The sequence below is a fragment of the Suricata suricatta genome, chromosome 2 (genome assembly GCF_006229205.1).
Source record: "Suricata suricatta isolate VVHF042 chromosome 2, meerkat_22Aug2017_6uvM2_HiC, whole genome shotgun sequence".
NCBI classification, from domain to species: domain Eukaryota; kingdom Metazoa; phylum Chordata; class Mammalia; order Carnivora; family Herpestidae; genus Suricata; species Suricata suricatta.
This window is the reverse complement of record NC_043701.1, coordinates 180,368,205-180,381,574: the sequence shown is the minus strand read 5'-3', so window position 1 is coordinate 180,381,574 and position 13,370 is coordinate 180,368,205. Positions and strand designations below refer to the sequence as shown.

The 13,370-nt window shown below is 51.8% G+C and overlaps 1 long non-coding RNA gene across 3 annotated transcripts in view; it reads right to left on the bottom strand.

The window, feature by feature from the left end:
* LOC115285987 overlaps window positions 1-10,501 on the bottom strand; it is a 16,249-nt gene extending 5,748 nt beyond the window's left edge. Inside the window, exons 1-3 of one of the 3 annotated variants that reach the window (XR_003905797.1) lie at window positions 10,463-10,501; window positions 9,583-9,956; window positions 3,404-3,567 (exon numbers count right to left, since the gene is read on the bottom strand). This is a non-coding gene — a long non-coding RNA (uncharacterized LOC115285987). Of the gene's footprint in view, window positions 1-3,403; window positions 3,568-6,827; window positions 8,067-9,582; window positions 10,163-10,462 lie in introns of those variants that run through there. The other 2 variants (XR_003905796.1, XR_003905798.1) reach the window with 2 other exon arrangements.
* Between the last annotated feature and the right edge of the window lie 2,869 nt (window positions 10,502-13,370).

Genomic DNA, 13,370 nt, shown 5'->3' with positions numbered 1-13,370 from the left:
AGGGCCAGAAGATAGGGCCACTGCGTCTAAACAGGAAAGGTACAGGACACAGTCGGTCCTGAGAATTCCCCCAGTCATATCTCAATATCTAACAAGCATTTATTGAGCACCTATGAGTCAGGCACGGCTAACGCGAGGCACGGCGCTGAGTGCTGAGCACATGAAAGTGAACAGAAGCAGACGCAGTCCACCATCTCGGGGGGAGCTCACACGCAAGTGCAATGATCCCACAAAATGATATGCTCTAGTAAATCATAGTTGATGCCACAGGACAACCCCCACCCCCCCCCCCACCCCCACCCAGAATGGTCCTGTAACGGTTTCCGGCACACGAATCATCCTGTTTTATTGGAATCCATTGCTCAGGGATGGGGAGGGGGGAGGAGAAATGTCCTCCTTTCATGGTTATTTGTGATCAAGGTTAGACATGTTCTGGGAATTTGTGATAACAGTGGACCCTTCTGGAATCAATGTGCGTGCGGAAGGCAGAACCAAGCAAACCCACCAGGCTATCTGTTGCCTCTAATGTCTCTAACTTTAAAGCGGCAAACTTGACCTTTCGGGTAAACCCACCAGCCTCACAAACACTGTCCAGAGAACTCAGCCTGGCGGACACTTGCCAAAACACTGGACATTTCAGATGCTTTGCTCCTGCTTCCCCGTCAGTGACTTTATGATGGGGAAAGAAGCCCACTGCCTTATACATATTTCCCATTATGGAACTTTTTGGGAAGCTTCTAAAGCAATTTCAGATCTCAGCGAGGCCTCTTCTCCCCGCTGCCCAAGACAATATCTTCCAGGGCTGCCGAGCTGAAGCGACGGAGAGAAAAGAGAAATTAAGACAATTTCCTAGCATTCTGTTCGCATTTGCATGTGAATGCAGGCTGTCCTGCTGTTTGATAAATCTAGTATGTGAGAAAACCAAGAGAATCAAAGTTCACATCCAGTCGGGGGCTTTACATGTACGTCGGGAAGGTTGCTACAAAAAACGGGGTAATCTCCTTCCAAGTATAGGACTAATGAGAATCCGTACAGCACATCCGAGGAGGCGCAAATGTGTAATTATTGTGAAGATTTCACAGACACATAAATATAATGATCTTCAGCTAAGTAAATTGCTAGCTACCAATGAAATAAATAGGGTCCCTTCAGAATTTGAAATAATTTGGAATGGTAGGTGGTGGGAAATGATTCACCTTAGCTGTTATCTCCGGAACAGTAATGCAGAAATGTAGCTGCCAAGTCTGGTGCATTTACATTATTCTTCGTATCCTGGGGAGCCGGTGGAAAAGAGCTCTGGGCCTTGCTGCCTTCCACCCTCTTGCTCCGAGGGCCTGGGCAGCTCGGAGCAGCGAACATTGTTTACTCCGGTAGGTACCCCAGCCATAATATTTTTCCAAGAAACACTGATGCATTTAAAGGTCAGGTTGATGCTGATTTGACGGAATAACATAAATTCCTCTTTCTAGGAGTAAAATGGTGTACATGACTTGGTATAAAGGTTAAACTGTTTTCTGTGCACTGGATAGGTCAAAGATATAAGACTTTAATACACAAAGTATAATTACCTGTTTGGACAGACAGGGAGCCGCGGCCCGCGGTTTGCATTTTCGGAGAGATGTTGGAGAACTCAGCCATCGCTTCCCATCTCATCACTTGTGAATACATTTCATTACAGGGGAAAAAATCCTGCAAGGGTGGTCAGTGAGAAGGACTGTCTCTCCCTCACTCCTAGGTATACAAAGTTGGGATTCTAGAAATTGAGTTTTAGGGCACTGATAGAGTCTGAACATATAGAGTCATAGAGTCTCAGATACAAAGTTCCCTCAGGGCCAGTACGCTCCCAAGTACAAAAATGGTGCGGTAGGTGCTAAACAAAAGCTCTGTAAGGGGCGCCTGGGTGGCTCAGTTGATTAAGCTTCCCCAGCTCAGGTCATGATCTCAAAGTCTGTGGGTTCGAGCCCCACATGGGGCTCTGTGCTGACAGCTCAGAGCCTGGAGCCTGCTTGGGATTCTGTGTCTCCCTCTCTCTCTGCACCACCTCAGCCCATACTCTGTCTCTCTCTCTCTTTCTCAAAAATAAATAAACTTAAAAAAATGCTTGGTAAGATGAATCAAATACATATATATTTTTTTAAGGTACAAAATTGGTTTTGATAGATAAGGAGAAATATGAGAGATTTGTTGTTGTTGGGGTTTTTTTGTGACCAGAATGTAAAACTAGACCATCTTGGATCCAGAAGTCCAGAAGAGTTTCCTCCATTCACCTGTTTGTTTTTCATTCAACAAAAAATGTATTAAGCTCTCACCCGTCACTGCCCTATGCTGGAGATGAGCTGGGAAGACCGCTCCCACCTCAGAATTTAGTCTGGGAGAAAATCAAGTGAGAGGTGGACACGGGAGGGGGAGGAGCACAGGCGGCCTGGGCGCGCCTGGGAGCCGGGTCTCCTCCCCCACTCGGCAACTCCAGGCCATAGACCTTGGTCTGGAGCTTTCTGGGGGCCCCCAGAGACCTGCCAGGGGCAGCGCGTCCCCCACCCCGCCCCGAGGGCCCCGTGCTCGCCACGCTGCGCGCTCTGCCCCCCTGCGCCGCTCCGTCCCCTCTTCCCGCGGGGTCCTCGGGTGGTCTCCCAGGCTGGGCGGAGGGAGGGGACTGTGATTTTCAACACTAGGACGTGCTGGGGAGCCGAGGATTGGGAGCCCCAGAAAGGGGCAGGAGGAGGCGGAGGCTGCAGGCCCTTGCCGCCCCCCGCGGTGGCCCAGGTCCGAGCCGGTGGCCCCGCGCGCCCCCGCCCCGGCTGCTGCGCTCAGGCTGCGGCTTAGCGGGTCCCCAGTTGGGCTGTGAGCCCCGCGCCCACATTTTAGAGGCAAGAACGACGGCACAGCCCCATTCGTGCACCGTCTGCAGCTGGAGTGTTAACGTGTTTAGGGCCGTGTTAAAGGAGGGAACCCTGCGTGGCAGAGGGGCGCAGGGTAGGGGGGAGTTGGAAGAGGGCGGGGACGGAGGTGGAGCCAAGGGGGAGTAGGGGGCAGGACCTGCGGGCTCCGCACAGCGAGGAGTGAAGGAGGGGAGCGGAGGGGGGCGTAGGGGGGGCGAGGCGAGTCAGGGGCAAAGAGGTGGGCGGGGCGAAGAGGAGGGCCGAGAAGCCGGGCGGTGGACTGAGGGAGGGGGACCGGGATGGGAGGGGGGAACCCCAGGCTTCCCTGTGAGCTCCAGGCCCCACCAGGTTTCTGGCGTGGGGATGGGGACGTGGGCTCCTCGGCTGTCGGAGAAATCCAAGTGGAAACCGGCTCCTTCTGGAGGGTCTAAGAGGGGGAGCGGTGGGAGGGGGGTCTTTATTTAAGCCCTCAGAGTTGGAGGGGGCCGGGGAGGAGCTGAGAACACAAGACCGCTGGGTCTTACCCTTTTGGCAGCCTCTGAGCTTGAGAAGTTGTCCCCGGCCTCTTTCTGCCCCTGTTTTGCCACATTCGGTCCCGCGGTGGGGCTCCCAGGCCCGGAAACCTACCCGACACAGCGCCGGGGGCTCCTTGGCACCGCAGGCGAGGGGTGCATTTTAACAGGCGTTCCTTGGAAAAGGGTAAAAATGTGAATTTTTAAAGAAGGAATGAAATCCTATACAGCACGGAAATATAAACAAGAATGAAACAACGGGGCAGAGAGAAGTCCGGGATGAACGCGGGCAGAGGTCCGGGATGAACGCGGGCTAATCCCCGCACCTCTCCGCCTGTGCACCTGCTTGGGCCCCCGCCCCGCCTCCTTTTCTTCTCTGTCCGCCGCCGGTGGAGGATCCGCGGGCAGAGAGCAAGCACTCAGCGTGTTTGATGAGTGAATGAATGATTCAAAGCGGAGTCAGAACCATGTAATGCCTGCTGGAGAGCGCGCAGGAGCGACGGAATTCCAGGAGGAGGGGGCCTCAGGAAAGGGGGTGCTTCACAGGGGGCCTCAGGATGACTCCCAAAAGGCAGATAGGAGATAACCAGGGGCTGGATGGTGTAGGACTGAGGCCAGGGACTGCATGAGGAGCATGGGGAGCCCTGAATTCCTGTTTGAGCCATGGAGAGCGGGAGCATCTGGAAACAGTAAGGACCATCTTTTTCCAGCATCTTCTAAACCGAGCTGGCAAGCTGGTGAGTCCCACTGTGCATAGGTAATAAGTCAGCCGGAAACAAATGTCATGATTCACGTGTCAAGGCTAATGTCTAGCTAATATCCCCCAGCAGGGATGAGCAATTACAAATTCCCGAATTATCTTCTCTGTCTGTGCCTCAAACAAACAAGCAATCATCTGTTTCCTTAGGTCACCTGCCCCGGGTGATGTGGCTGAAAGGCTGAGGGGAGAGCCTCCCAGGGGGACACGTGGCTGTCACTTCCTGGCTGTAAGTCCTGGTCAGGCTCCTGGGAAGTCCTCATATAATAATCATTAGTTTCTAAAACAGCGTGCTTGATCATAGGTTACTGTGACGATTAAATACAATTATTGATGAGAAATTTCTTACCCACAGTGAGCACACAGTATATGCTGGCTCTTATTATTAACTGAAAATCAAACCCCAAATATTAGGATGTGAGCATTAATAGAAGTATGCTTAGATTTCACCCATATGTTTAGTTTTCCCAATTCTTCTGTTTCAACCAGACAGCCACATTGAATCAACACTGACACATGCCAAGTCCCCTGGCCAAATAAGAAAGCCAAAACAGAATTGCTTTTGGACTTGGCAAAGACATTGTATTCTTTAACAATTGCTCTTGCTGGCCGAGGTCATCAGCTGGGTTTTTTTTTTTTTTTTTTTTGGATTGTTCCAAGGTTTTATTTAAATTCTGGTTAGTTAACATGACTGATAAAATTGGTTTCAGGTGTAGAATTTAGTGATTCGTCACTTACCTACGACACCCAGAGCTCATGGCAGGAGCGCCCTCTTTAATGCCCACCCCTCACGTAGCTCCTCCCCCCTCCAAGATCCCTCAGTGTGTTCTCTTTAGTTAAGAGTCTCTAACAGGAAAACAGAAGAGACCTAATGGAGAACCAGGGGGAGCGGAGGAGGGAGAGAGAGGGATGCAAAACTTGAGAGACTATTGAATGCTGAGAATGAACTGAGGGTTGAAGGGGAAGGGGGAGGGGGGAAAGAGGTGGTGGTGATGGTGGAGGGCACTTGTGGGGAAGAGCACTGGGTGTTGTATGGAAAACAATTTGACAATAAAATATTATGGAAAAAAAAAGAGTCTCTTATGGTTTGCTTCCCTCTCTCTCTTTTTTCCCCTTCCCCTATGTTCATCTTTTGTTTCTTACCGGGGAATGCTAAAATGGGTGGCTATGGCTAGAAGCCCTTGGAAGGCCGAAGAGACGAAGTGTGCTGCCGGCCTGCCTCTCTGCCTCCCGCCTTCTTCCTGCCTTTCTTCCAGGTTCTCTCCTGGCATCCCTTTCCTTCCACCCTCAGGCCGTGACCAGGAACCTATTCTGTGCCGGTTTCTGTATTCGCTGGTGAGGACACTGTGGTCTAATTCTCTCAAGGCGGCTGAGCTATTATCTCAAGTAAATAAATACACAATGACAAGAGAGCAGTGTCCTCAACCGTGAGCTGAGCATCCCTGACCTGGGAGGGCTGGTTAGGGCCCGGGCTGCCGGGGGCGGGGAGGGGGGGGGTGCCTCAAGCCCCAAGTTTCTGATCCAGGAAGTCTAGAGGGAACTTGAGAATCTACATTTCTACTGCTGCTGGTCCAAGGACCAGGTAGGCACAGTGCAGAAGCGGCACGTAATCACACGTGCTAGGAATTGCGGGGAGGGAGTCAGGACCAGCTGGTGACTCCCGGCCACCCCACCGAGTCCCCAAGGTGGAGGGTAGGGTCAGGAGAAGAGGAGCAGGCAGGGCTGCAGGGGTAAAGGCCCTCCTGGGAGCGAGAGTCCGGAGGAGGACGTGAAAGCCTGTCATTCTGGGTGTTGCGGGGGGGGGGGGGGGGGGGGGGGGGGGGGGGGGGGGGGGGGGGGGGGGGGGGGGGGGGGGGGGGGGGGGTGCGGCAAGGAAGAGGTGATGCTGGACAGCTCACCAGAGGCCGGAGCACGGAGGGACCTTTAACCCACTCCCCACTCGACGACGGCAAACCACAGAAGGGTTTCAAGCGAGGGGGCGGTGGGAGGGGGCTGGAGGCAGGTCAGATTTATGTGTAGGACAATTGCTTTGGCAAGAGTGTAGACAATACTGGAGAAAGATAGGAAACCATTGTAGCAGCCCAGGCAAGCCGCGCTGGTGGCCGGAAGCAGGGTGATGCCCTTGGTGTGGAGGGGACACGGAGGCGACAGGATTCGGACACAGTGGGCTGAGGGGAAAGAGGAGTCTGCAGTGACCCTGGGACACTCGGACCTACAGCCAAGTACAGTGCATCTTGGTGATTGGGGAGGGAAGGCGCAAAGAAAGCATCGCTCACCAGGGAGTCTGCCAGGTTCCCGGGAGGGGCTCCCCCTTAGACACGCTGGGCAAGACCTTCGCCTGAAGAAAGGAATTCATGATGGGGACATCAGGGCATCTTAGGACGCCGAAGCCAGGGGTGAGAGCAGTGCCTCGGAAAAGTCCAGAACGTGGCGCAAGGGAAAGTGCCTGCTTCTCACCCTCTTTAGATGCGTTCTCTCTGCAGACCACATTCCTCTCTTCTCTCCCTACCTGGTGGGACCTAGCTGCCTGCTGTCACCGCAAGTTAATATCTTATAGTCTTGCTGAACGGTGGGTTCAAAGTCCTTCAAGAGAATTGGATTGGGTGATCCTGGGTAAGGTGGCCAGATTCAGCAAATAAAAATAAAGGATTCCTAAATATTGCATGGTGACACTTAAACTGGAAGACGATCTATTGTTTATCTGAAATTCAAACCTAGCTGGCGTCTGGCATTTTTCTGGCAATCTTGACCTGGGCCACACGTTCCCCCTGAGGTCAGTTATGGGTGGCCGCTGGGGGCACCGACCCCATGGGTGGGAGTGGAAGTTCAGTGAAGAGGGCCCAAGCAGGTGCCCCAGAGTGTGGGGGTGTTCCCAGCTTAGTCCTGGCCCACAGCCCGTGGGGTACTCAGGATGCCTACCCCTGAGTGTTGGGGTCTCAGTGGGAGGGGGCAGCCAGAGTTGGGGAGGCTGGGAGGAGTGAGGTCTTAGATATCCTGGCTGCGTGCTCCCCCCGCAACCAAGCTCAGGAAGGACTCTAAGACGTGAGGAAGGGGGTGTTCAGTCGAGGGTGAGAGTGAAGGCGTGGAGGGCTCCAAGGCTGGTCACAGGTGCAGGCTAGGTCCAAGTTCGGGTGCAAGGGTCCAGAAACATCCTCTCACTGGGCTGGGCACTGGTGGGCGCTGGACGGAGGACGGTGTCGTGCTGTCCTGTCCACCTCCCCTGGGGCTGTCTGGGGCTGGACCAGTACCACTCCTGTGTGTATCCTGGAGCAGTGCCCAGCTCTGAGTGGGGACTCATTTGTGTTTGCTGCCTAAGTCAGTTGGACCCACACCTGGTTTCCTGAACTGGGCTGGGGGTGTCAGGACTGGACCACATGACAAATCCCAGACAAGGGGCTAGAGCTTGTCCCTTCTGCCTCAGGTCAGCACGGGTCCTGGAGTCTGGAGCAGAGCCGAACCGGGGATGGGGGTGGGGGGTGTCTCTGTGTCATGGCTTCCTTCCAGGAGGGCTGCGGTGGCCCAGGAGCTAGAGAAAGCCCTCCTGAGGTGTCCGTAGAGATGTCCTAGGTTTACATATGGGGAAACTGAGGCTCAGAGTGGGCGAGCCATTTATGAAAGATCACAACTAGGACCTGCTGACACTTTTGGAGCCTCTGACCAACTGTTATCTTGAAATATTGAGCTACAAAGTGGAGGAGATTTTCCTGCAGTGCTGTCTAGCAAGGAGCTGGAAGCTGTGACACGTCACCAGTTTTGGTGATGTGCATGGCCCTGGGAGCAGGGAACCTCGGTGCTCCGATGAGCAGTCTTTCCCTGAGCAGATGGCCACTTTCCATCTGCTACTTATCCATGTCCTCTTGCGTGTGTGGAACTAGAGAACACATGTAAATGAAAAACTGATCTCGTGAAGAACTTTTCCTGGAAAAAAATGCAGAAACAAGGTCAAAACTGAAAAACAGACAGGAATGAGCATGAACAGAAGCCATACAGAGGAGAAAGTTCTAGAAGTTCTAGAAAGTTCTAGAAGTTCTAGAAACTTCTAGAAGGCGCCCCTCTGATGGAAGGCCTGTGCCCCATGTCAGGTGGTTCTCAGCCTGTCCCAAAACCCTGGAGATGATTCTCCACAGTCACACTCTGAGAGGAACTTTAATCTTAATACCTGCAAGGACCGCACTGTGGACATTTGTCATAAATCATTAGCTGTTTTAGTTTGCTGGGATTATGGGTGGGTTTTTTTTTTCGTTTTCCATTTGCCAAATGTTCTTTACTGTGGTTACATTTTATAATGAAAGAATGTTTCTTTTCATTATTACTATTTTTAATAGAAGTAATCTCTACATCAAATATAGGGCTCAAACTCACGCCCCTGAGACCGGGTCCCATGCGCTTCCAGCCGAGTCAGCCTGGCCCCCCTTTTGCGTGTTTTTTAAGAAGAGATATCCAAGATGAGTGTACCTTTCCATAGTTTAGTGGGTGATTTGGGGGAGCAACAAAGGGAGAGTGTGGGAAGGGGAGCAAGGTCATGGTCTAAAAAGATAAGACCCCACGGGGAGTTTCCCCTTTAGCTTTAGTCTAGTGTGAATGGGCTAATCAACAGGACCAAGGATATAATTTTAGACTAGGGTTTCCAACGTGGTGTGGAAGTTTTAAGACCACTCAATTGTAGACATTCATTTCTCACAGAAAAGATGCGATTAAATTCGGGTAAAGTAAGTCAGCGCTGAAACAGTTCTGAGTGAGGTGGTGATTGCACAGAGCTGGGCCACTCTCCATGAATGGGTTTCATTTCCTATAATCAGTCTGCTAGGTATCTAAAAACCTCTGTAAGGACGCAGGTCTGATTCAGCCTTCCCCTGTGCTTAAAGGGGAAGGTGCCGGCTTGTCCTTATCATTGGCCAATGAAAGGGCATACGTTGCCCAGGGAAGGAGGGACAACTCCTGTGGCACCCAATCAGGAGAGGCCGGTTAACACCTTTGACCTTTCTAGGGACGAGCCTAAAGATGGAGGCTAGCCATGTCCGCCCTAGGTGAGGGACCGGCCCCACTCTGTGATTGGTCCATACCCTAAATATTGTGATTGGCTCCCACTACTGCCAGTATCGATAGAGGGGTAGGGAATGGATTGCTGTACCTGTGTCGTCATTTCTTGTAATGCCCCCTTCCTAAAAAAGCCACCATGTTCCGGGCTCTCTCCACGTAGCCAGCAAGTTGGTGGAGTCTGTGAGCCCAAGCTTAAGCCCGTAATAAAGCCCTTTGTTTTTGCATGTGTGACTCTGTCTCCCTGGTAGTCTCTGTTTCCTTTTGGGGCGATATTGGAAATTTGGCCATAGCACCTCCAAGTGAAAAATCCGTAAAATCTACTCATGAGTGAAATACGGAGTTAAAAGCAGCATCAAGGGGTTAAAAGCAGCAAGAATGCACTTTCTGAACTCACTTGTCTCAGCATGGAGATTAGGCCAATTCAGTGATGGGTGCTCAGCCCTGGGCCCGTCGGTCTGAAGAGCAGCGGCTCCGCCAGGGCCCAAAGCGCGGCCTCTCCAGGTCAGGGGAAGTGGCGGCCAAGCCGTAGGAAGCCAGCTCCAGGCGGGGTTGAAGGCGGAAAGGGCACTGGCCTGGGCACCAGCCAGGAGGCCCGGGCGCTAATTCAGCCAATGGGACTGGTGTCCTCTGCTGCTGCCACACTCCAGGGCTGCTGTGAGCTCACAAATAACGGCTGGGCAAGGCCCGCCCTGGACTGTGATCTCAACCAACGCTCATTATCACTGTCCTCGTTAGATTATTAGTGGCATTAGAGTCCTCAAAGGTGGGCTGGAAGGACATGTGGGAAGGGTAGGAAATCCATGAGTCTTACAGGTGCTGGAAAAGAGGCTGGAATCGAATCTGCAGGTGGCTCAGAGCCTGAGGTGGTGGTTGGGATCCAGAGGGACTCACTGATGGGACAGTGGACTGACTTTGGTGGTGAAGGGAAGTGAAGGGGAGTAGTCTGTCCAAGCCTGAGGTCCACACCCACCCACACTGGCTGGAGTAAGAGGCCGGACAGGGAAGCACTGGCAGTCCTGGGACACTGTGATGTGGTCGCCCCCCCCACCCCCAACCTACAGGGCTCCATCCCAGGGTGGGCAGCCCACAGGAGCCACATGGCTTGAGTGCCCCCTGAGCTCACGCCCTGTTCTAAAAGCGTGGGCCATGCCCCGTGCATAAGGTACCGTGGCTCTTTGAAGAGTGTACGGTCCCTCTGCCTGAGAAGAGAAATCGGGGAAATTACGTCACTGTCCAAATTCACACATCTGTGTCGTGAGCCCAGACTCTCTCACCCAGGAGTGTCCCTGGTCGTCCCGGGTCGTCCGCTGCACCGAGCCCCACCGGGAGCAGCCTGCCTGGGCCCTGCCGGGAAGCTGAAGCCCCGCCCCCATCACACGCAGGTGGCCGGAGGCTCTTTCATCGTCCACTGAGATGGTTTTTTTTAGTTGCTAACATAAGTTACTATATTTTTCTATTGCTGCGCTAACGAATTAATATAAATGTAGTTATGTTTATGGGTCAAAACAACACGTGTTTGGGTGGCTCAGTCGGTTGGTTAGGCCTCCGACTCTCAATTTCGGCTCAGGTTATGATCGCGGGTTCGGGGGTTCGAGCCCCACGTCTGGCTCCATGCTGACAGTGCGGAGCCTGCTTGTCTCTCTCCCTGTGTATCATGTCCAAATATTCATCTCCCTCTCCCTCCCCTGCACCTCCCTCGCTTTTCCCTGCTCCTCCCCTCTATTCACTCCCCCACTTCTCCGCACCCCTTTCTTCTCTATTTCTGCCCCCAGGCCTCCCTCTTCTGACCCTTCAGTCTTCTCTTCTAAGGACCCACCTGGGTAATCCAGGGCAACATTCCAATCTCAACACCGTTGACTCAATCACACCTGCAAAGTTTCTTTTGTCACATAAGGTGACATTCACAGATTTGGGGGGATTAGGGCATGATCATTTTGGGGGGAGGGGTGCAAGATTTAGCCCAGAGCAAATATGGCTACACATTTCCTCCTGGTAAACGTCTCTCGCATTCCTGAGATCAACACTGCCTAATCACGATGCTGTTATTATCAGTATTTAAAAATAATAGCTGGATTCGATTCGCTAATATTTTCATCAAGATCTTGACATATCACATCACGACTACTCTTTCTTTGTACCCAACGTGGGGCTCGAGCTCATGACCTTGAGATCAAGAGTCCTACCTTCCACCAACTGAGCCAGTCTGGTACCCCTGTTCCACAACTTTTTTTTTAAATTTTTATTTATTTATTATTTAAAAAAATTTTTTTTTACATTTATTTATTTTTGAGAGACAGAGAGAGACAGAGCATGAGCAGGGGAGGAGCAGAGAGAGAGACACACACACAGAATCCGAAGCGGGCGCCATGCTCTGAGCTGTCAGCACAGAGCCCCATGTGGGGCTGAACTCACAAACCGCAAGATCATGACCTGAGCCGAAGTTGGATGCTTAACCGACTGAGCCACCCAGGCGCCCCTGCAACAGATATTTTAATGATGTGTCAGGCACTGTCCCAGGAACTTGGGACTCATCAGAAACAAAATGGACCAAGTCTTTGCCTTCAGGAGCTCACACTCCCAAGGCGGAAACGGTGATGCAGAAGGAACAAATATTCAGGAGCGTCGGTGTCTTAGCTCAGGCTGCCAGGAGATTGCCGCAGACCGGAAGGCTTTGCCCGCTCGCATCTTCTCCCTCGTCCTTCTGGAGCCCGGGCCGTCCCAGATCAAGGCAGATTTGACTCCTGTTGAGCGTTCTCTTCCTGGCTTGCAGACAGCAGCCTTCTGACTGTGCCCTCACAAGACAGAGAGAGAGGGAGAGAGAGAGATAGAGAGAGAGATAGAGATAGAGATAGAGAGAGAGAGAGCGAGCTCTGGGTGTCTCACCTTCCAAAGCTCCCTGAGGTCTTTCGTACAAGGGGACCACTTGTCGGGAGAGCGCCACCCTCATGAGTTCATCTAACCCTAACTACTTTCTGCAGGCCTCCTCTCCAAATACCATCGTACTGGGAGTTAGGACTTCAGTAGGGATTTCGTGGGGAGGGAGAGACACGTACAGCCCGTAGCACCAGGCCGTGCTATGCACAGTGCAGAAAAGTAAGTGGAGTCCAGGAAGTCGCTGTGGACAGAGACTGAATGAAGGTGGGGAGAGAGCCATGTGAATGTGGGGACAAGAGTGGTCTCTGCAGAACGAACAGCCAGTGCAAAGGTCCTGAGGCCTGAGTATTTGTTGTGCTTGAAGCACAGTGAGGGGACAAGGGAGAGGACAGGCCAGAGAGGCAGCCAGGGTCAGAGTGGTAGGTGTGGCATAATCTGACTTATGCTCCTAACAGATCACTCAGGGCTGCGTGTAGAATCAACTGTAAGGGGTAAGAATAGCAGAGGTGAGGTCAGCCACGAGGCTGCTGCCGGTGCTTGGCCAATTCTTTTCCTTTTCTCTAGGTCTTCTTGCCTGCTTTTGATATTGACATGTTGGCTTCATAAGAACAGTTTGGGGAACTTTCCCTCTATTTGCTAATATACATATTTTGGAGAGGGAATGATTTATGTAAACGAAAGGTAATCTGCTCATTACTTGAAGGTTTGGTAAAAACGCGCCTGTTAGCAGAGGACTTTTGTGTGAGATTTTTTACTCTGATTCAGTTTACTTAATGGATCTCTTCTGGCTTTCTGGTTTTTTCTAAATTCATGTTAGTGTAACATGTTTTGAGAAGATTACTTAAGTTTTCAAACACCGTAGTATACATTTTTTCTCTTTTTTGATAACAGTTTTTTTTAATGTTTATTTATTTATTTTTTTGGAGCTAGAGAGACAGAGTGTGAGTGGGGGAGGGGTAAAGAGGAGACAGAATCTGAAGCAGGCTCCAGGCTCTGAGCCGTCAGCACAGAGCCAGACGCAGGGCTCGAACTCCCAAACCGTGAGGTCGTGAGCTGAGCCGAAGTCAGATGCTTAACCAACTGAGCCACTCAGGCACCTCTTAAAGTTTTCAATCAAATTATTCTTCTGATTTTTAAAATCTGAATTGTAACTATCTGCCGTTCTCCATGCCTAACCATTTGTGTTGTGCCTTCTTTCTCTCTTTATCGACTCAACGTTGCCTAATATTTGTCTATTTAAATTGGTCTCTTGAAAAAAATAACATTGGTTTTGTGGATTTTCTCTGTTCTTTTATTCCGTTCCTTTCT